The sequence below is a fragment of the Oncorhynchus mykiss genome, chromosome 23 (genome assembly GCF_013265735.2).
Source record: "Oncorhynchus mykiss isolate Arlee chromosome 23, USDA_OmykA_1.1, whole genome shotgun sequence".
NCBI classification, from domain to species: domain Eukaryota; kingdom Metazoa; phylum Chordata; class Actinopteri; order Salmoniformes; family Salmonidae; genus Oncorhynchus; species Oncorhynchus mykiss.
Window position 1 is genome coordinate 18,581,341 of NC_048587.1, and position 19,650 is coordinate 18,600,990.

General features: G+C 44.7%; 1 protein-coding gene across 1 annotated transcript in view; it reads right to left on the reverse strand.

Moving 5' to 3' along the window:
- The window catches only part of LOC110502386 (melanopsin-A-like), a 74,165-nt gene that overhangs the window by 53,975 nt on the left and 540 nt on the right, over positions 1 to 19,650 (reverse strand). The window lies entirely within an intron of this gene.

Genomic DNA, 19,650 nt, shown 5'->3' on the forward strand with positions numbered 1-19,650 from the left:
AAAAAGGGCTATCTTCTGTATACCACCCCTACCTTGTCACAACACAAATATCAGGAATCAAGGTAACCCAGATGCAGACTGTAGAAGTAACAATGTTTATTGTAGCAACAGAGGCAGGCAAAGACAGGTCAAGGCAGGCAGGGGTTGATAAACCACGGTAAAGCAAAGGTACAGGACGGCAGGCAGGCTCAGGGACAGGCCAGACAGAGAGGTCAGACGAGCTAGTACAGGGTCCGGACAGGCAAAGGTCAAAAACCAGGAGGACACGACAAGAGCGGCTGGGAACAGCTAGGCGCTGACAGGAAAACCTCTGGTAAGCTTGACCAAACAAGACAAACGGGCAACAAACAGACAGAGAACACAGGTACAAATACACAGAGGATAATTGGGAAGATGGGCGACACCTGGAGGGGGGTGGAGACAAGCACAAGTACAGGTGAAACAGATAAGGGCGTGACAACAAATGATTGGCTCAAACGCATTAAGAAGGAAAGACATTCCACAAATGAACTTTTATCAAGGCACACCTGTTAATTGAAATGCATTCCAGGTGACTACCTCAGGAAGCTGGATGAGAGAATACCAAGAGTGTGCAAAGCTGTCATCAAGGCAAAGGGTGGCTTTTTGAAGAATCTCAAATATAAGATATATTTTGATTTGTTTAACACTTTTTTGGTTACTACATGATTCCATATGTGTTATTTTATCGTTTTGATGTCTTAACTATTAATCTACAATGTAGAAAATAGTACAAATAAAGAAAAACCCTTGAATGAGTAGGTGTGACCAAACTTTTGTTTGCTGGTGCTGTTTGTTAGCAAAAACCTCCAGAGAACTTATTTAGCATGTTTTGGCTTTCGAGTTAGGCGAACATTCCCTTAATATCAAACAGAACTCACCCAGAATGTAGTTCCCATGTTCTCTGAATATCCCATATTAATGTTCTAGACACATTTCATTGGTCATTGCAACAATCATTCATGTCCAGTTTTCTGAAGGGTTAGGGGAATATTCCATCAACATCACAACAAACATACACAGAACATGGTTGCCATGTTCTCAGAATATAAGATGTGAATGTTCTAGACACGTTTCATGGGAACATTACAAGAGCATTCGTGTGTCAAGTTTTCTGAGGGTAAGGGACAGGTTGCAATCTACTGGGGGAGGGGTGGTTCAAAATAGGGGAGGGTTGACAAACCTTTTTTTTTTGCTTTGAGGAGGGTTGTGTGTTTTTTTTATTGGGCACAGTGGAGGGTAGTGCATTTTATTCCTTGGTTTCCTATATCATTTCTTCCATCCTCGCCAAATTTACTCATCTGCTTGCGTGCTCCTCCCCTATATCAAGGTGTTTTGGTACTTTTCCGTGTGCTAACTTTTACTATACCACAGGTCAGTATAGTCTACCAGTCTAACGGTCCATCCTGCCCTCTGTCCACCATTCATAGTGACAATAATGCAAGGTGGATTGTTTGTGCAGATCTGCAATAGGCTAATTAGCAATCATATCACACATAAAATCATTACATTTTTGTTGTTGTGCAATTTCCAATATGAATCCATAAGTACAAATAGGAATAGCTGATAGGTAGTGGAGAGGCCATGTGCGCATGAAATAACAGCAAAGACATGACACACAGCTCAAAAAGCTCCCCTATTGATCTTGTTTAGGGACAATACAATTATCCTACCTGGACTAGCCTACAACACCACAATGCAATGAATATATATGTATATGTGTAAATGGGGTGGCAGGTACCCTAGTGGTTAGAGCGTTGCACTAGTAACCGGAAGGCTGCAAGCTCAAATCCCTGAGCTGACTAGGTAAAAATCTGTCATTCTACCCCTGAACAAGGCAGTTAACCCACTGTTCCTAGGCTGTCATTGAGAATAAGAGTTTGTTCTTTAACTGACTTGCCAAGCTAAGTAAAGATTTTTTTTTAAATATCTCTGGGGCTAAGCTTCTCTTCCTTTATTTAGGCTATATACTATTGTTTTATATTAACATCATACATTGGACACCTAAGCCTATAGGCCTATGCATGCAATGCCCTGATCCGTTTAGTGCTCAAATCTCTGACAGCTGAATCTTGAGGTGGACAATTATTGCTTTATGAAAGTTGCCTAAAACCACCCCCCAAAAAATAGGCTATAAACGTTGACATAAGCTACACATGGAAACCCAAGGAACAGAGTTAACATTTTAAATATTTACGGTCACTTTGACCGGCGCCAAATTTTCCTAAAGGAAACTCTGAAATGCACACATGGTTTCTATGCAGATTTTAGAATATTCACATGAAAATCTGTCACCAATTGGAAGGAAACCTAGCTATAGACACGCACAAGACTCTGGCAAGTGCGCTAGTCCAGTGTCACATTGATTATGCCGGTACATCATGGTTCCCACCAGCAGTCCCAAACATCTAAAGAATAAGCTACAGACCAGCCAAGCAAGCTTGTAAGATTTGTACTTAAACTCCCCCCTCATACTCATATTGAGGTTGAGCATTTTTTTGTCTGTGTCTCTGTATCTATGTAATTGTATAGGGAAACTGAGCAAAAAAAGAAACGTCCTCTCACTGTCAACTGTGTTTATTTTCAGAAAATGTGTAAATATTTGTTTGAACATAAGATTTAACAACTGATACATAAACTGAACAAGTTCCACAGACGTGTGACTAACAAAAATGGAATAATGTGTCCCTGAACAAAGGGGGGGGAGGGGGTCAAAATCAAAAGTAACAGTCAGTATCTGGTGTGGCCACCAGCTGCATTAAGTACTGCAGTCCATCTCCTCCTCATGGATTGCACCAGATTTGCCAGTTCTTGCTGTGAGATGTTACCCCACTCTTTCACCAAGGCACCTGTAAGTTTCCAGACATTTCTGGGGGGAATGGCCCTAGCCCTCACCCTCCGATCCAACAGGTCCCAGACGTGCTCAATGGGATTGAGATCCGGGCTCTTCGCTGGCCATGGCAGAACACTGACATTCCTGTCTTGCAGGAAATCATGTACAGAACGAGCTGTATGGCTGGTGGCATTGTCATGTTGGAGGGTCATGTCAGGATGAGCCTGCAGGAAGGGTACCACATGAGGGAGGAGGATGTCTTCCTTGTAACACAGCGTTGAAATTGCCTGCAATGACAACAAGCTCAGTCTGATGTTGCTGTGACACACCACCCCAGACCATGACGGATCCTCCACCTCCAAATCAATCCCACTCCAGCCCTCGGTGTAATGCTCATTCCTTCGATGATAAACGCAAATCCGACCATCACCCCTGGTGAGATAAAACCGCGACTCGTTAGTGAAAAGCACTTTTTACCAGTCCTGTCTGGTCCAGCATCCTGTCTGGTCCAGTGGGTTTGTGCCCATAGGCGATGTTGTTGCCAGTGATGTCTGGTGAGGACCTGCCTTACAACAGGCCAACAACAGGCCAACCGATCCTGTGCAGGTGTTGTTACACATGGTCTGCCACTGCAAGGCGATCAGCTGTACGTCCTGTCTCACTGTAGCGCTGTCTTAGGCGTCTCACAGTACGGACATTGCAATTTATTGCCCTGGCCATATCTGCAGTCCTCATGCCTCCTTGCAGCATGTCCTAATGGACCTCAGATTGGGACACACTAGACACCGCTGGAGCCACTGCCCCTCCTGACCACAATGGGGACAGAGCCCCAACTGTCTCCGAAGGTGTCACTCGGCCACAGGGAGGCGTGTGGCCCCTACCTTCATGGGTACAGGCTCTGACTCGGTCGGTCAACAAAGGAGGGAGAGAGGCGATGGGGCTACTAACACCCCCGAAGCAGGTTATCCAGATGGATGGCCATCGTGATGAGAGCTTCCAATGAAAGGCTGTCCTCTCGGCACGCCAACTCCGTCTGGACCTCTTCGCACAATCCTCTTCTGATTTGGGTGAGAAGCCCCGGCTCATTTAATCCGCTGGACGCTGCCACTGTCCGAAAGGTGAGCGTGCACTCCGTCACGGTCGGGCCATCCTGCCGTAGTTGGAGTAGGCACTCACATCCCTCTCTGCCCTCTGGTGAATGGTCGAAGACCCCCTGAATAGAGCCATGAACCACTCATAGGAACCCAGCTCCTCTCCTCTCTCCCAGATGGCCGTGGCCCACAAAGATTTATAAATGTGACCGGAATTGCACAATAAAGTCAGGGACTTATTTCCATTTTGGTCCCTATTTTTTACATAAATAAACAAAAAAAGAAACGTCCCTTTTTCAGGACCCTGTCGTTCAAAGATAATTCGTAAAAATCGAAATAACTTCACAGATCTTCATTGTAAAGGGTTTAAAGTTTCCCATGCTTGTTCAATGAACCATAAACAATTCATGAACATGCACCTGTGGAATGGTCGTTAAGACTCTAACAGCTTACAGACGGTAGGCAATTAAGATCACAGTTATGAAAGCTTAGGACACTAAAGGGGCCTTTCTACTGACTCTGAAAAGCACCAAAAGAAAGATGCCCAGGGTCCCTGCTCATCTGCGGGACTTCTTGTCGCAGGCTTCTTGTCCACGACGAAGAAACTAGTTGACGCAGGAAAAGTGAACGTGCGGATGAAACCTTGTTGGAGTGCCTCTTGGATATAATCCTCCATGGCCTTGGTCTCAACCACCGACAGAGGGTAGATGCGTCTGCATGGAGGCGCAGACCCTGCCAGCAGGTCACTGGCACAGTCCCAGCGGCGATGAGGGGGAAGACAGGTGGTGCGGATCTTGAAGAATACCTCCCGCAGGTCCTGGTATACCTCCGGGATGTTAGGCTGAAGGGCAAGCACAGGACTCTCAACCGACGTGGAACCACAGGGGATGGGGAAGCAGGTCCTCCGGCATTTGGGTGACCAGTCTGTGATTCTCATCCTCGACCATGAGCTGGTGGAATTATGGAATTGAAGCCAAGAGAGGCCGAGGATGATCTTGTGATGAATGGGCTCCACAGTGAGGGTGAGTGGTTGGGTGATGTGTGTGATGGTTCCGGATCCTAGTAGCCGATTATCAAGGGCTTGAACCGGGAAAGGAGAGGAGAGTGGGTATGAGATGATGTTAAGAGAGGAGGCAAGGGTCTGGTCAATAAAGTTCCCCACGGCACCGGAATCCACTAACGCTGTAGACATAGCACATGAGGGACAGTCAACTAGTGTGATGGACACCAAAAAGAGTTTAGCAGAAAGTGATGGAAGATGGAATACTCACTCCTGCCCTATGAGGTGGAAGATCACATGACCGTCCCTCTGCTCTTGTGGAGCCCCTATTAGGAAGTTCCGGACACTGCTGGAACCGGTGCCCCCCTTGACCACAATACAGACAGAGCCCCAGCTGTCTCCGTCTGCATCATTCCGCCGTGGGGAGGCGTGAGACCCCTACCTCCATGGGTTCAGGCTCTGATCCAGAGTGTTCCCTGAGGGAGGGAGAGAAGTGATAAGTATCGACGCTCCCGTAGTAGGTTATCCAGACAGATGGCCATTGCAATGAGTGCGTCCAAAGAGAGGTTGTCGTCTCGACAGGCCAATTCTGTCTAGACCTCCTCGCTCAGACCTCTTCGGAACAGCGTGCAAAGCGCCAGCTGGATGCTGCTACTGTCCGGAAGGTGAGTGCGTACTCGGCAGTCGTCTGGTCCCCCTGCCGTAATTGGAGTAAGTGCTCACCCCCCTCTCTGCCCTTTGGGGGATGATCGAATATGCATTTGAACAGAGCCATGAACCCCTCATATGAAGCTAGCTCCTCCTCTCCCAGACGGCCATGGCCCATTCCAAAGCATGCCCAGTCAGCAGAGAAATAACCTTGGTAACCTTGGACCTCTGGTGTTGGGGGCTCCCCTGTGGTGCGTAAAGTAGAGGGAGCACTGAAATAGGAAGCCACGGCATATAGATGGGGTGCCGTCATATTTATCTGGGAGGGACAAATGGGCATCGCTGACCTGAGCGGGTTGCTGAATGGGCTGTTGTGCTGGCTCGCTGGTTCGACTGGTTGTAGTGTATCCTCCGCTAGTTGACGGCAACGCCTCCCGGGTATGTTGAAGACATTGCGAAGAACCTCTCCCTAGCTGGTCCTGGTGTTGATGTAGAAGGTATCCCTGCTCATTGACCATCTGGGAGATATTTTGTCCTCCTGCTGCTTCCATGGTTTGAGTCAGTATTCTGTAACGAAGAGGCTGTGAGTTGAGAAGCAGGTGAAACGTTTAATACAACAACAAACATGGAAGGAGACAACATAACAGTAGCATCTTTGCATGAACACAGGATCAATACTTACTAGGGAAGGAACCTAAGGGAGTGCCAGATATAGGGGAGGTAATACGTGTGGTAATGGAGTCCTGGTGTGCCTACATGATGACGTACAGGTGCGTGTAATGATTCATGCCAGGTGTGTGTAATGATGGATCCCAGGACCGGGGGTTAGTATACAGGCGACATCAAACGCCAGAGGGGAGGAGCGGGAGAAGGCATGACACTACATTAATGTGGATGCTATCATGATTACGGATAATCCTGAATGAATCGTGAATCATGATGAGTGACAAAGTTAGACGCACAAGTATCAATATCCGTAATCATGGTAGCATCCACATTAATGTACAAGTGTTTAGAAACATTATATTCTTATTTACAATACAGGTGATTCCAAAGTGACACGATATATTAATTACCATTCATTTCTATTGGGCACAACATTTGTAGAGTCACAAGCTTGATGTAATCATTGCGTGCTAGGAATATGGGACTATGTACAAAAAGGGCTGTAATTTCTAAACGATTCACTCGTTATGGATGAAAATACCCTCGAATTAAAGCTGACAATCTGCACTTCATCCTCATAGTCATTATAATTTCAAATCCAAAGTGCTGGAGTACAGAGCCAAAACAAAAAAAATGCCATGTCCCAATACTTTTGGGGCTCGTTGTATGTAATTGGAAAACACTGTATGTTAAAAGCACTGTTTCTGTGTGTCCCTAATCTTGTTAGAGACAAAGAGGTGTGAATGGATCAGTGGTTCACCAATCGGGGCCTTGATGGGCTCGGCAACAGTAACAAGGGGTGGTGTGTAAACACATTTTTGGGGGGAGAACGTTTCTTTAAGACCATCAGGCGACGTCCTAAAAACGTCTTTAGGGATGACCCTGGAACAAGCTTTGAACTAGACAAAAACCTCCAGGGGACCATGACAGAACTTCCTATGTTTTAAACGTCATTGGACACATGAATGTTCTTGCATGGTTCCCATGAAAAGTTTCTAGGACATTAATATCTTATATTCAGAGAACATGGCAACCACATTCTGGGCAAGTTCTATTTGACATCAAGGGAATGGTCTCTTGAAAACAGTCCTTGCACATCACTGGAACATTCCTATAAAGATCTTAGGTAATGAACAAATGAGACTCTTAAGGAAACGTCTCTAAAGTTGTGGGAGTGTTTGTTGTTAGCCGGGTAGTGCATCCTGGTTTCCGCTCTTGCCATTTTAATCAGTGGCTAATTTAGACTTGGGCAGTCAGTGGCATTAATTCATCAACTAGGCTCCAGGGGAAAACAAAAACTAGCAGGACTGTGATTGTAGACCACTGGAGAGTTATACCCCCCGATTTAGACCATGACACTGTTTTCAACCTTTTCCTTTTCTCTACAAGGCTGCAAAAAGATAAAAGATAATAATAATAATTATTAAGTGATTATCCAGCCTTAAAGCACTAAGCAGACTAACTCTGCATATAATCATCTGGATTCGTTTTCCTCCACTGTGAATAATTACTGTCACATTCACTGGCCATCTGAGAAATGAACTTCTCTGAGCTTCAATACGAATGAAGAGCCGTTTGGATTCAAAAACTTGAAGGACAGTTTCCTTATTCACTCTCACAAATTAAAATCAATACGCAAACATCACAGTTTTTTAATCCTTCTCCATCCGGAGGGTCTCCGGAATGGTTTTAATGAAGAGAGCATTTGGTTGAGTTAGTAGCGCAGGGTACGCAGGGTCAACTTCCTGCTCGACTGCTCTGAAGCCGCCGCGAGAGGACACAAATCAACAGGGATAAATGTCCCCACCAACACAGGCGTGATGGAATAAATAAGACCAGGCGAAATCTCCCTGTCATTTCAAGTCTCAGTCACTTCAGACTGAGTGGAATGCACGCATATGTATGGTGGTCTCACACTACCCTCACTCTCACAGAGTCTAACAGGGAGAAAGGGGCGCAGGTAATAACATTGTGAAATAAAATGATGGGGATGAGGAGGAGAAAGAGGAAGAGGAAGAACAGGAGGAGAAGGGGGAGGAGGGGTAGCAGAGGAAATGGAGGTCAATTATGAGGAGGAATGGGAGGAGATGGAAGAAGAGGAAGAGGACAATCGTTATGACGAGGAGGAGTAGGACAATTATGACGACAACAATGATGATAATGGCCCACACACAAATACACCCGAACAAATAGTCCAAGGCCACTAGCTCTGTAGACAAAGACCTTGAATTCCTTTGATAACTTCAGATGAACCACACCCGTCTGTGATGCATCCCCCAGGTGGCAGTGTTTGACAACCACTAAGAGAAGTGTTTGAACTGGGTTTAGATAAAAAGCCCCCAAACTTTGCCTGTCCACAGATCAAACAGGAAGAAGAGTCAGAGGTGCTACATCAGACAGTCAGACAGGGTGGTATAATGGAAAATATATGTCCTGGACAGAATACCAGCATATGTCAGGGGTTATAAGGGAGATATGTCTGGGATAGTGTGGGCTTCTCCAGCGAACTTACACAACTTGCAAAGAAAACAATGGGTTCCACATTGAACTCTCGGAGCCAATGTTAAGCTGAAGATCTCAACTTTTATGGCAGTCAATAATCTTACTTACTCTGTCATCATCACACCACTATTTTGATCCACTGACACCTTGGATATGTCCACTGGAATGATTTGACCAGGAGTGATTACTCTGGGTATTACAACTTGTTTTCTATTATGACTATGCACTGTAAAAAACGAATAGCTGTTTCAACTAAATATTATTAAGCAATTGGTTTCACAGACTTTTTGGTCAAAGTGTTACCTGAAGTTAGAATGTTTAGTTCTCCCAAACTTAGCTCCAACATGAGAAAACTTGTGCAAAAATGATCTCAACTTAAAATGATGTGTTTGCTCAAATTGTCTCATATGTTCATTCAACAAAACATTTCTTTTTGGGCATCTTACCTATAACTAGTCACACAGTGAGTGCTTTTAACATACAATGTTTTCAACTTACATAGTTGACACACATGATGAATGTTCATTTATACAGTAATTCATCTTCAACATCCTCCCCTAGGGATTTGAACTCCAAACCTGTAAGTTCACAACACTTCAATCTTCCTGCTGCACCACCATGTCTGTGTTGAAATTGAGTTAATCTGTATTGCCACACCTTGCACTTCAAAGTAAACCTCAACTCTGTTAACAGTACACTCAAGAAAAACAATTTTATTTATCATAGTGATTAAGGAGTAACATTAAAATAGGGTAATATGCCCCACTAACATTAGATAATTAGGTATCATAAACAAAAAAATGCTTAAATAAGTCAATCAAATCAATTATGAGAGAATATTCAGATTAACTGATAACTGACATAGACATGGTGGCGTAGCAGGAATATCAGAATGCCATGCGTAAAGAGGTAGAGAGTTAAAATCACAGGTGAGGACATGTTGAATAATAATTACTGTATAAATGAATATGTATGTGAAAAACACTGTGTGTAATCAGTTGCACACATGAAAACCAGGTGTGTGGGAAAACAAGACAAAACAAATGGAAAATGAAAAAATGGATCGGCGATGGCTAGAAGACCGGTGACGTCGACTGCCAAACACCGCCCGAACAAGGAGAGGAACTGACATCAGCAGAAGTCGTGACAGTACCCCCCCCCCCTGATGCACGGCTCCAGCAGCGCGCCGTCACCGGCCTCGGGGACGACCCGGAGGGTGAGGCGCAGGGCGATCCGGACGGAGACGGTGGAACTCCCGCAACATTGAAAGATCCAACACGTCCTCCACCGGAACACGGCATCTCTCCTCCGTACCATACCTCTCCCAGTCCAGGAGGTACTGAAGGCCTCTCGCCCGACGCCTCGAATCCAGTATGGAACGAATGGAGCACGCCGGGGCCCCCTCGATGTCCAGAGGAGGTGGAGGAACATCCCGCACCTCAGACTCATGGAGCTGGCCAGCAACCACCGGCCTGAGGAGAGACACATGGAACGAGGGGTTATTACGGTAATCGGGGGGAAGCTGTAACCTGTAACTTACCTCTTTCAGTCTCCTCAGGACTTTAAATGGCCCCACAAACCGCGGACCCAGCTTTCGGCAGGGCAGGCGGATGGGCAGGTTTCGGGTCGAGAGCCAGACCCGGTCCCACGGTGCGAACACTGGGGCCTCAGTACAGTGACGGTCTGCGCCGGCTTTCTGACGCAGCACGGCGGCTGAAGATGAACATGGGCGGTGTCCCATGTTTCCTCCGCTCGCCGGAACCAGTTGTCCACCGCAGGAGCCTCGGTCTGACTCTGATGCCAAGGAGACAGAACCGGCTGATACAATACGCACTGGAAGGGGGAGAGGTTAGTGGAGGAGTGGCGGAGCGAGTTCTGGGCCATCTCTGCCCAGGGCACGAACACTGCCCACTCCCCCGGCCGGTCCTGGCAATAAGACCTCGAAAACCTACCCACATCCTGGTTTACTCTCTCCACCTGCCCATTACTCTCGGGGTGAAAACCCGAGGTAAGGCTGATCGAGACCCCCAGACGTTCCATGAACGCCTTCCAGACCCTCGAAGTGAACTGGGGACCCAGAACAGACACTATGTCCTCAGGCACCCCGTAGTGCCGGAAGACGTGAGTAAACAAGGCCTCCGCAGTCTGTAGGGCCGTAGGGAGACTGGGCAGAGGGAGGAAACGGCAGGACATAGAGAAACGATCCACAACAGCCGGGATTGTGGTGTTTCCCTGTGATGGCGAGAGATCGGTCAGGAAATCGATCGACAGGTGTGACCATGGCCACTGTGGAACGGGAAAGGGGTGTAGCTTACCTCTGGGCAGGTGCCTAGGAGCCTTACACTGGGCGCACACAGAGCAAGAGGAAACATAAACCCTCACGTCCTTAGCCAAAGTGGGCCACCAGTACTTCCCGCTCAGACAGTGCACCATCCGACCGATGCCTGGATGACCAGAGGAGGGTGAAGTGTGGGCCCAATAGATCAGCCGGTCTCGGACAGCAGATGGAACATACAGACGCCCAGCAGGACACTGGAGGGGAGCAGGCTCTGCACTCAATGTCTGCGTCCAGCTCCCACACTACCGGCGCTACAAGGTTGGATGCCGGGAGTATGGGGGTGGGATCCATGAGCCGCTCCTCTGTGTCATACAGCCGGGACAGTGCATCTGCCTTCACGTTCTGGGAACCTGGTCTGTAAGAAAGGGTGAAAACACAACGGGTGAAAAACATGGCACACCTTGCCTGGCGAGGGTTCAGTCTCCTCGCTGCCCGGATGTACTCCAGATTGTGGTGGTCAGTCCAGATGAGAAAAGGGTGTTTAGCCCCCTCAAGCCAATGTCTCCACGCCTTCAAAGCCTTGACGACAGCCAACAGCTCCCGGTCCCCCACGTCATAGTTTTGCTCCGCCGGGCTGAGCTTCCTCAAGAAGAAGGCACAGGGGAGGAGCTTTGGTGGCGTACCCGAGCGCTGAGACAGCACAGCCCCTATCCCTGTCTCGGATGCGTCCACCTCCACTATGAATGCCAAAGACGGATCCGGATGGGCCAGGACGGGAGCCGAGGTAAACAGAGCCCTCAGGTGACCAAAAGGCCCTGTCCACCTCAGGAGTCGGGAGTCAGGCTTCGGTAGAAGTCGTGACAGAGAGGTTGGCAGCCAATAAGATACTTAATTCCAAAAAATACATTTCAACAATGCCTATAATGTTTTTAATTCGACTTTTGCTTTCAAAAGCAGCTCAAACTTAGAACATGTAAGAATGAACTATAGCCATTGAATTCTACCATGCAAATATACTGTTCATTATAGGGAAATAATGCACGCTTTATAATGCCCTTCAAGCCAATTATAAACAAGTATTCAACAATGGTATAAATAGGAAATATATATTTTTTGAAATGCACATCTGGACAGCACTTTATTTCTCCATTTCCTTTTATTTCACTTAGCCGAGACAGTTTCCATCATTCATATTATTATTGTCACGCCCTGACCTTAGTTATCTTTGTTTTCTTTATTATTTTGGTTAGATCAGAGTGTGACTAGGGTGGGTATGTTAGTTTTATATTGTCTAGGGGGTTTTGTATATCTAGGGGTTTGTATGTCTATGGTGGCCTGAATTGGTTCCCAATCAGAGGCAGCTGGTTATCTTTGTCTCATATTTAGATAGCCATTTTGTCTAGGTTATTTGTGGGTTCTTATTCTATGTTTAGTTACCTGTCTGCACTACTCATATTTGCTTCACAGTTCATTTTGTTTGTTTGTTCAGTATTCTTTCTTTATTAAAGAAGAATGTACACTTACCACGCTGCGCCTTGGTCTCCTCCATACAACGAACGTGACAATTATATGCGACAGATGACTCATGATATTAACTGTCTCTGGCTACACATTTCAAAAAAAAAAAATTCTATGGAAGACAACCTGATTCAACAAAAAATGTATTTGGGCCAGCCAGGAGGTTCAGTCAATGTGGGTATTCTTCCGCATGATCTCAAAGTGCGCTGGATCACAGGAAGGGCTGAACAAAAAAACATAAAAGCTTTGCCCTTTCAATGAAGAAATAAGCAGTGATACATCAAGCGTGAAAAATATAAACTTTGAAGAAAATACCCAACATGGTTTTTGAAAAGGCACCTGTTTGCTTTCTGAGCTGTAAAATTCTCTCTGGCCATATTTAGGTGCATGCAGGTCAGCTATGAGACCACTAGGTACTAATAAACAGTGCAATACTGATCATAATCTGATGCTAATGGTTTGAAAAGAGATCGGAGCACTGGTCATTATCCCCAACACCGGGCTGCCATTTCCGAACAAAAAGGTACAGCACTCAAACGACAGTAAGAAATCTCAAAAGCTTTTTAAACATTCTGGCTAATGAACATGCTTCAGCTTGCTTGCTTACTACATATAGCCCAGGAGGAGGACTTCTGTCATAGTGCCACTAAAGACCAACTGAGATCTGTCTGGCTGACTAAAGAGTTCCTTCCTGGCACCACTATTCTGCAGAGGTTCATTAAAATGTTTTGTTGAGTTTGATCATATCTGAATAGTTTTGCTTATTAAAAAGCATCCCTCTATAAGGGGATGAAAATACTCCTGTTGTAACGTTGAGATCCTCAGGGACTCTTTTCTCTTTTCATTAGTGAAGCAGCAGCCGTGGTTTCTTCCCACACGAGATCAGACTACACTGCTGCCTCACCCACAGAGTAACGGGAGTTTTTGTTGTGTGATTGTGTGTGCCTGCGCGCGCACGTGCGTGTGTGTGTGTGTGTGTGTGTGCGTGCTAAAGGCAGTCAACCCTTGAGTCTTACAAAATACATCAGGGTATACAGTATTTAGGTCATTGTGTCTCTAGTTGAATCTTTTCTAACAGCATCAATTACATCATGGAATCATTCTCGTTTCATCCTTTAATGCACCTGTACAGTCTAATTGTCAGTTCTAATGTACAATACTGTCATCAAGGCAAAGGGTGGCTACTTTGAACAATCTAAAATATATTTTGATTTGTTTAACACTTTTTTTCCTACAATGTCATAGTCATATTTTTTTTTTTTAAACTTGAATGAGTAGGTGTGTCCAAACTCTCTTTCTGTCTAGCTTGTGGAGGATATAGTTGTGCTCTTGTCCTCTCTGACTTAATAATTTTCCCTGAGGGAAATAATAAAGCTATATCAATTTTAACTGATTCAGTGCTGACTAATGCTACGTTCGAAAACCTGCTGACGCCAACAATATCTGATTACCATTTGCATGAATTGACAGCGTGAACGCTACTGAAGCCCTGCCATCCTCATACACGAGGTCAATTAATTTAATTCGGCATGAATTAGGAGCAGAGACAGTTCAGGTCTCCCTCTTTAGAATAGTAATTACAAGTTGTCGCTATCAGAGCCAGCGGTCAGTGCCGTGGTGGGTGGTCATGAGTGGGAGAGGCATGTGAGAGTCAGTGGGAGACTGTTTTCAAGGCCACCTATTCCAGAAAGGAAACAGATTGTTTAATAACGGTCCAATCTTCCTAATTATTAATTATTATCAATGTAAATCAAGTGAGTGATTTGTAATGACCAAGGCAAGGCAGTAATTGTTTTCTCTTTAGTTGAGTTTTGCCTCTTGCGTGATAAAACAGCGGCCCTAACCCATCAGACAGTCTAACCCAGTTCTTATTACACAGCAATTAAACAGTTATTACATCATCATTACACAGCTACCGTGGTACAGTCCCACTGAGAGGCACTCCGCACAGCGTGGTTAGGATTTCTATCAGCTTCAAAAAGCACCTTCAAAAAGCAATTTCTAAACACTGAGATACATACAGAAGGATGACCGTTGCTGTAGAGTCACGATGCATTTATGTGTGGACACGTTTGCCTGTCTGCCTCACTGTCCGACCAGCATCTGAGCCTCTATCCTCTCTCCTCTTTCAGTGCTGTACAAACACACTCTGATAGAGATAAGACATACAGGTATACAGTTTAATTCGGAAGTTTACATACACTTAGGTTGGTGTCATTAAAACTCATTTTTCAACCACTCCACAAATGTCTTGTTAACAAACTATAGTTTTGGCAAGTTGGTTAGGACATCTACTTTGTGCATGACACAAGTAATTTTTCCAACAATTGTTTACAGACAGATTATTTCACTTAAAATTCACTGTATCACATTTCCAGTGGGTCAGAAGTTCACATACACTAAGTTGACTGTGCCTTTAAACAGCTTAGAAAATTCCAGAAAATGAGGTCATGCCTTTAGAAGCTTCTGATAGGCTAATTGACATAATTTGAGTCAATTGGAGGTTTACCTGTGGATGTATTTCAAGGCCTACCTTCAAACCCAGTGCCTCTTTGCTTGACATCATGGGAAAATAACAAGAAATTAGCTAAGACTTCAGAAAAAAAAGATAGACCTCCACAAGTCTGGTTCATCCTTGGGAGCTATTTACAAACACCTGAAGGTACCACGTTCGTCTGTACAAACAATAGTATGCAAGTATAAACACCATGGAGCCGTCATACCACTCAGGAAGGAGACGCGTTCAGTCTCCTAGAGATGAACGTACTTTGGTGCGAAAAGTGCAAATCAATCCCAGAACAACAGCAAATGACCTCGTGAAGATGCTGGAGGAAACATGTACAAAAGTATCTATATCCACAGTAAAACGAGTTCTATATCGCTCTGCAAGGAAGAAGCCACTGCTCCAAACCCGCCATAAAAAAGACAGACTACGGTTTGCAACTGCACATGGGGACAAAGATCGTACTTTTTGGAGAAATGTCTGATGAAACAGGAAATGTCTGGTCTGATGAAACAGAAATAGAACAGTTTGGCCATAATGACCATCATTATGTTTGGAGGAAAAAGGGGGAGGCTTGCAAGACGAAGAACACCATCCCAACCGTGAAGCACAGGGGTGGTAGCATCATGTTGTGGGGTGCTTTGCTGCGGGAGGGACTGGTGCACTTCACAATGGCATCATGAGGGAAGGAAAATTATGTGCATATATTGAAGCAACATCTCAAGACATCAGTCAGGAAGTTAAAGGTTGGTTGCAAATGGGTCTTCCAAATGGACAATGACCCCAAGCATAATTCCAAAGTTGTGGCAAAATGGCTTAAGGACAACAAAGTCAAGGTATTGGAGTGGCCATTACAAAGCCCCGACCTCAATCCTATAGAAAATGTGTGGGCAGAACTGAAAAAGCGTATGCAAGCAAGGAGGCCTACAAACCGGCCTCAGTTACACCAGCTCTGTCAGGAATGGGCCAAAATTCACCCAACTTATTGTGGGAAGCTTGTGGAAGGCTATCAGAAACATTTGACCCAAGTTAAACAATTTAAAGGCAAAGCTACCAAATGCTAATTGAGTGTATGTATACTTCTGACCCACTAGGAATGTAATGAAAGAAATGAAAGCTTAAATAAATAATTTTCTCTACTATTATTCTGACATTTCACGGTCTGACAGGCTAATCATCTGTTATCGGAGGAGGACACTTTGTGGACACAGTCTGACAAGCTAATAATCTGTTATCGGAGGAGGACACTTTGTGGACACAGTTTGACAGGCTAATCATCTGTTATCGGAGGAGGATACTTTGTGGACACAGTCTGACAGGCTAATCATCTTATTGGAGGAGGACACTTTGTGGACACGGTCTGACAGGCTAATCATCTGTTATCAGAGGAGGACACTTTGTGGACACAGTCTGACAGGCTAATCATCTGTTATCGGAGGAGGATACTTTGTGGACACAGTCTGACAGGCTAATCATCTTATTGGAGGAGGACACTTTGTGGACACGGTCTGACAGGCTAATCATCTGTTATCGGAGGAGGACACTTTGTGGACACAGTCTGACAGGCTAATCATCTGTTATCGGAGGAGGATACTTTGTGGACACAGTGTCTGTATGTAGATCTCCACAATCCCATTTCTTGATGGACCTCCATGCTTCTAATCAGGGAGATTTGAATTGGAAAGCCACCATTTGAAGTGGTTGTGCGTGGTGTAGAAATAAGAATCTCAGTGAGCCAGAGCCTGACTAGCTTTGCTTGCCAGGCTTATAGTATAACAGGCTACAACATGGCTGTGGATGAGATGAACATGACTTTTGTGAACTTTTTTCCCTTTGTTTGATCTTTCACCTCCGATACATATTTAATGATTGATGGTTCAACTTGGGGTTTTCTGAATTGATCTTTTTTTTCCCCCCCTCTGTCGTGCTGAAGGCCTCTGGCTGGATTACCTGGGCGATTGGTTTTTCTGTCATGTGCGTGTACAGCTCAGTGGAGGAGAATCGATTGAGACAGTTTGCCTGCATGTAAACACAACGCCCCCGGCATCAGAGTTATTGATGTGCCGGAGACAGTCACAGTGCCTCCTCTGTGGGAACATCTGTTGATATGGGGATTTAATTAAGGCTGTTTTTTGGACCGCTCCTGGCGTCATCATGGTCTTTCAAATGTAAAGGCTTAAATACCACACAACAACCGGGCGGGGTTTTGGGTCGTGCTTAAATTAATTACTAAATGGAACAGATAACTGAGTATTTAGAGTGTGAAGAAGGCACGTGAGGCTGATATTAAAGAGCCAATACCGGTATAGCGTTACAAGGACAATGTCGGCCGATAATATCGGTAAACCAATATATCGGTTGGGTATAGTAATCACCTGTCAACTCTTCAGATAGATATGATATTGGGGATTAAGAGAGGAGTTTTGGGGAAAGGCCACAGGACTACATGTCAAGTGGCGCAGCGGTCTAAGGCACTTCTGGCTGTGATCGGGAGTCCCATAGGGCGGCTCGCAATTGTCCTAGCATCGTCCAGGTTTGGCAGGGGTATAAATAAGAATTTGTTCTTAACTGACTTGCCTAGTTAAATAAAAAAACATACCTGAAGGTCAGTGACCATCAGCCATTATCAGGAGGCAGTGTGCCACCTGCTGCTCCAGCTGTGTCATTACAGCACTGTAACACAAGGTGACTAAAAGGATTGGGTGATTGCATTCCAGAGGTTGGCATTACACTGGCTTAATTTAATCTCTGGAAGGCCTGTTTTATGAATCAACAACCCTAGTCACTCTGGTGTAAGTGGATTCAGATTTTTTTTTTATTTATGTTTATATGAATCACACACACAATAGACAGTGCCACTAACCCATTTTCCAACAGCCTCTGGCAATCTCATTATGTCTGGCTACAAATGCAGAAGTGCCACGAGAAATCAGACACGTCAAGTGCCTATGGGACATACGGAATGCATTTCTGTCTATTAATATACATTTCACGTTTTTTTGTACTGCATAAATTGTCAACCTTCTGCAGTGCCTCGGTTCCTTCAGGAATGAAGATGGATGGGTGCATTTTCCCAAGTGCACATCTAATCACAAACTGACAGTCCTGCTATTGTTCCACAATATCAATGAAGTGCTCTTTCTATGCAAAACCCAACAACGTATTGCAATGCTCGAGCCACTCGGCGTCTGTCTGTGTATGCCGTGGAGACTTCTGTCTCGAAAGTTGACGGCGGTGGTTTGAGTGCGTGTGGAAAACCCCCAAAATTAACAGACCAACAAACAATATCTGGAAATGCAGGAGTGTGCATTTTTTTAATTTTGTGAAGGGATTTGATGCAATTCTGTATGTTGAGCTAAGATAGGGATTGGGGAGGGAAAGCAGGAGGGAGCAGCTAAAATGAGTCAGCTATCACTGAATGAAAACATTCACATCAAAATCCAGCATGAAAGTAGAACAAAAATATTCAGGATTTTTTAAATTATTATTTTGTTTGTTTCAAACCTTTCTATACTGACAGGATGGTTCTGATTGAAGTTGTGCGGTCTAATTGTGATACTCAGACACCCCTTATCTGAATGCAATCCCTCACAGCTGTGTCAACTCATGGACAGGGACAGACACAGGGAAATGCCATCAGAATGTACAGAAAGACATCCTGATATTTAATCAAAGGTGGCAGGTGATATTTACCCACCAAAAGGGCTCTGCACCTCATTTACCCTTTGATTTGAAAAAAAAGCTCAGCATTAGTATTTACACTGTGAGTAACCTTCTTTAAGAACAATTTAGTAAGACAGACGAGAATGCAAGCTAGACAGTTACATTAAATACCTCACAAATAACTATGAAACACACAAACACAGAGACAGACCGACAGACAGACAGGCGAGAGAGAGAGAGACAGGCAGAAAGAGAGAGAGCAAAAGCTAGGAACAGGGACATGGGCCATCAATAAAGGTTTTCAAATAGGTGACAAATCGATAGCCTTGGGGAGGCACTATACAGTACAGACAAAGAGTGAGGCTGAAGTATGCGAGTCCATTCTGAATCATTGCTGTACGTTATTATTGATCGACAGTCTAACCAAACCATGAATGTTTGATGCACATGATCCTATTTGACTACAAGTGTAATGAACATCTTGCTTACTTTTCATTCTCTAGTCAGATCTGCTCTGTAGAACTTAACACTTTTTTACAGTGTGAATGGATAAGCATTTTTTACAGGTCAAATCTGCACCCAGAGAAGAATGGTATTCATGCGTTTCATAACAGCTGTCAAGATAGTTTTTTTTGCTGAGAGTAGATTTCTAGGCCTAATGTGCCTATCATGCAAAAAATATCCATTTTTTTTTATTTTTTATCTATGTCCATCTGAATTGTTGATCTACTTAGATAAAGATTTCTGAACAAGACAAGGCAATAACATTCAGAAATTATAGCTGCATCAGTCATTTAAATAAATGACTTGACATGAGGAACATGTACAATCATAGCAAATTCTTACAACCATACTCAAAGCAAACCACTCTACTCAAACCTATGTCCTGCATGAATGATCAGGCTACTTCGACTATTTATTTCATTTCCC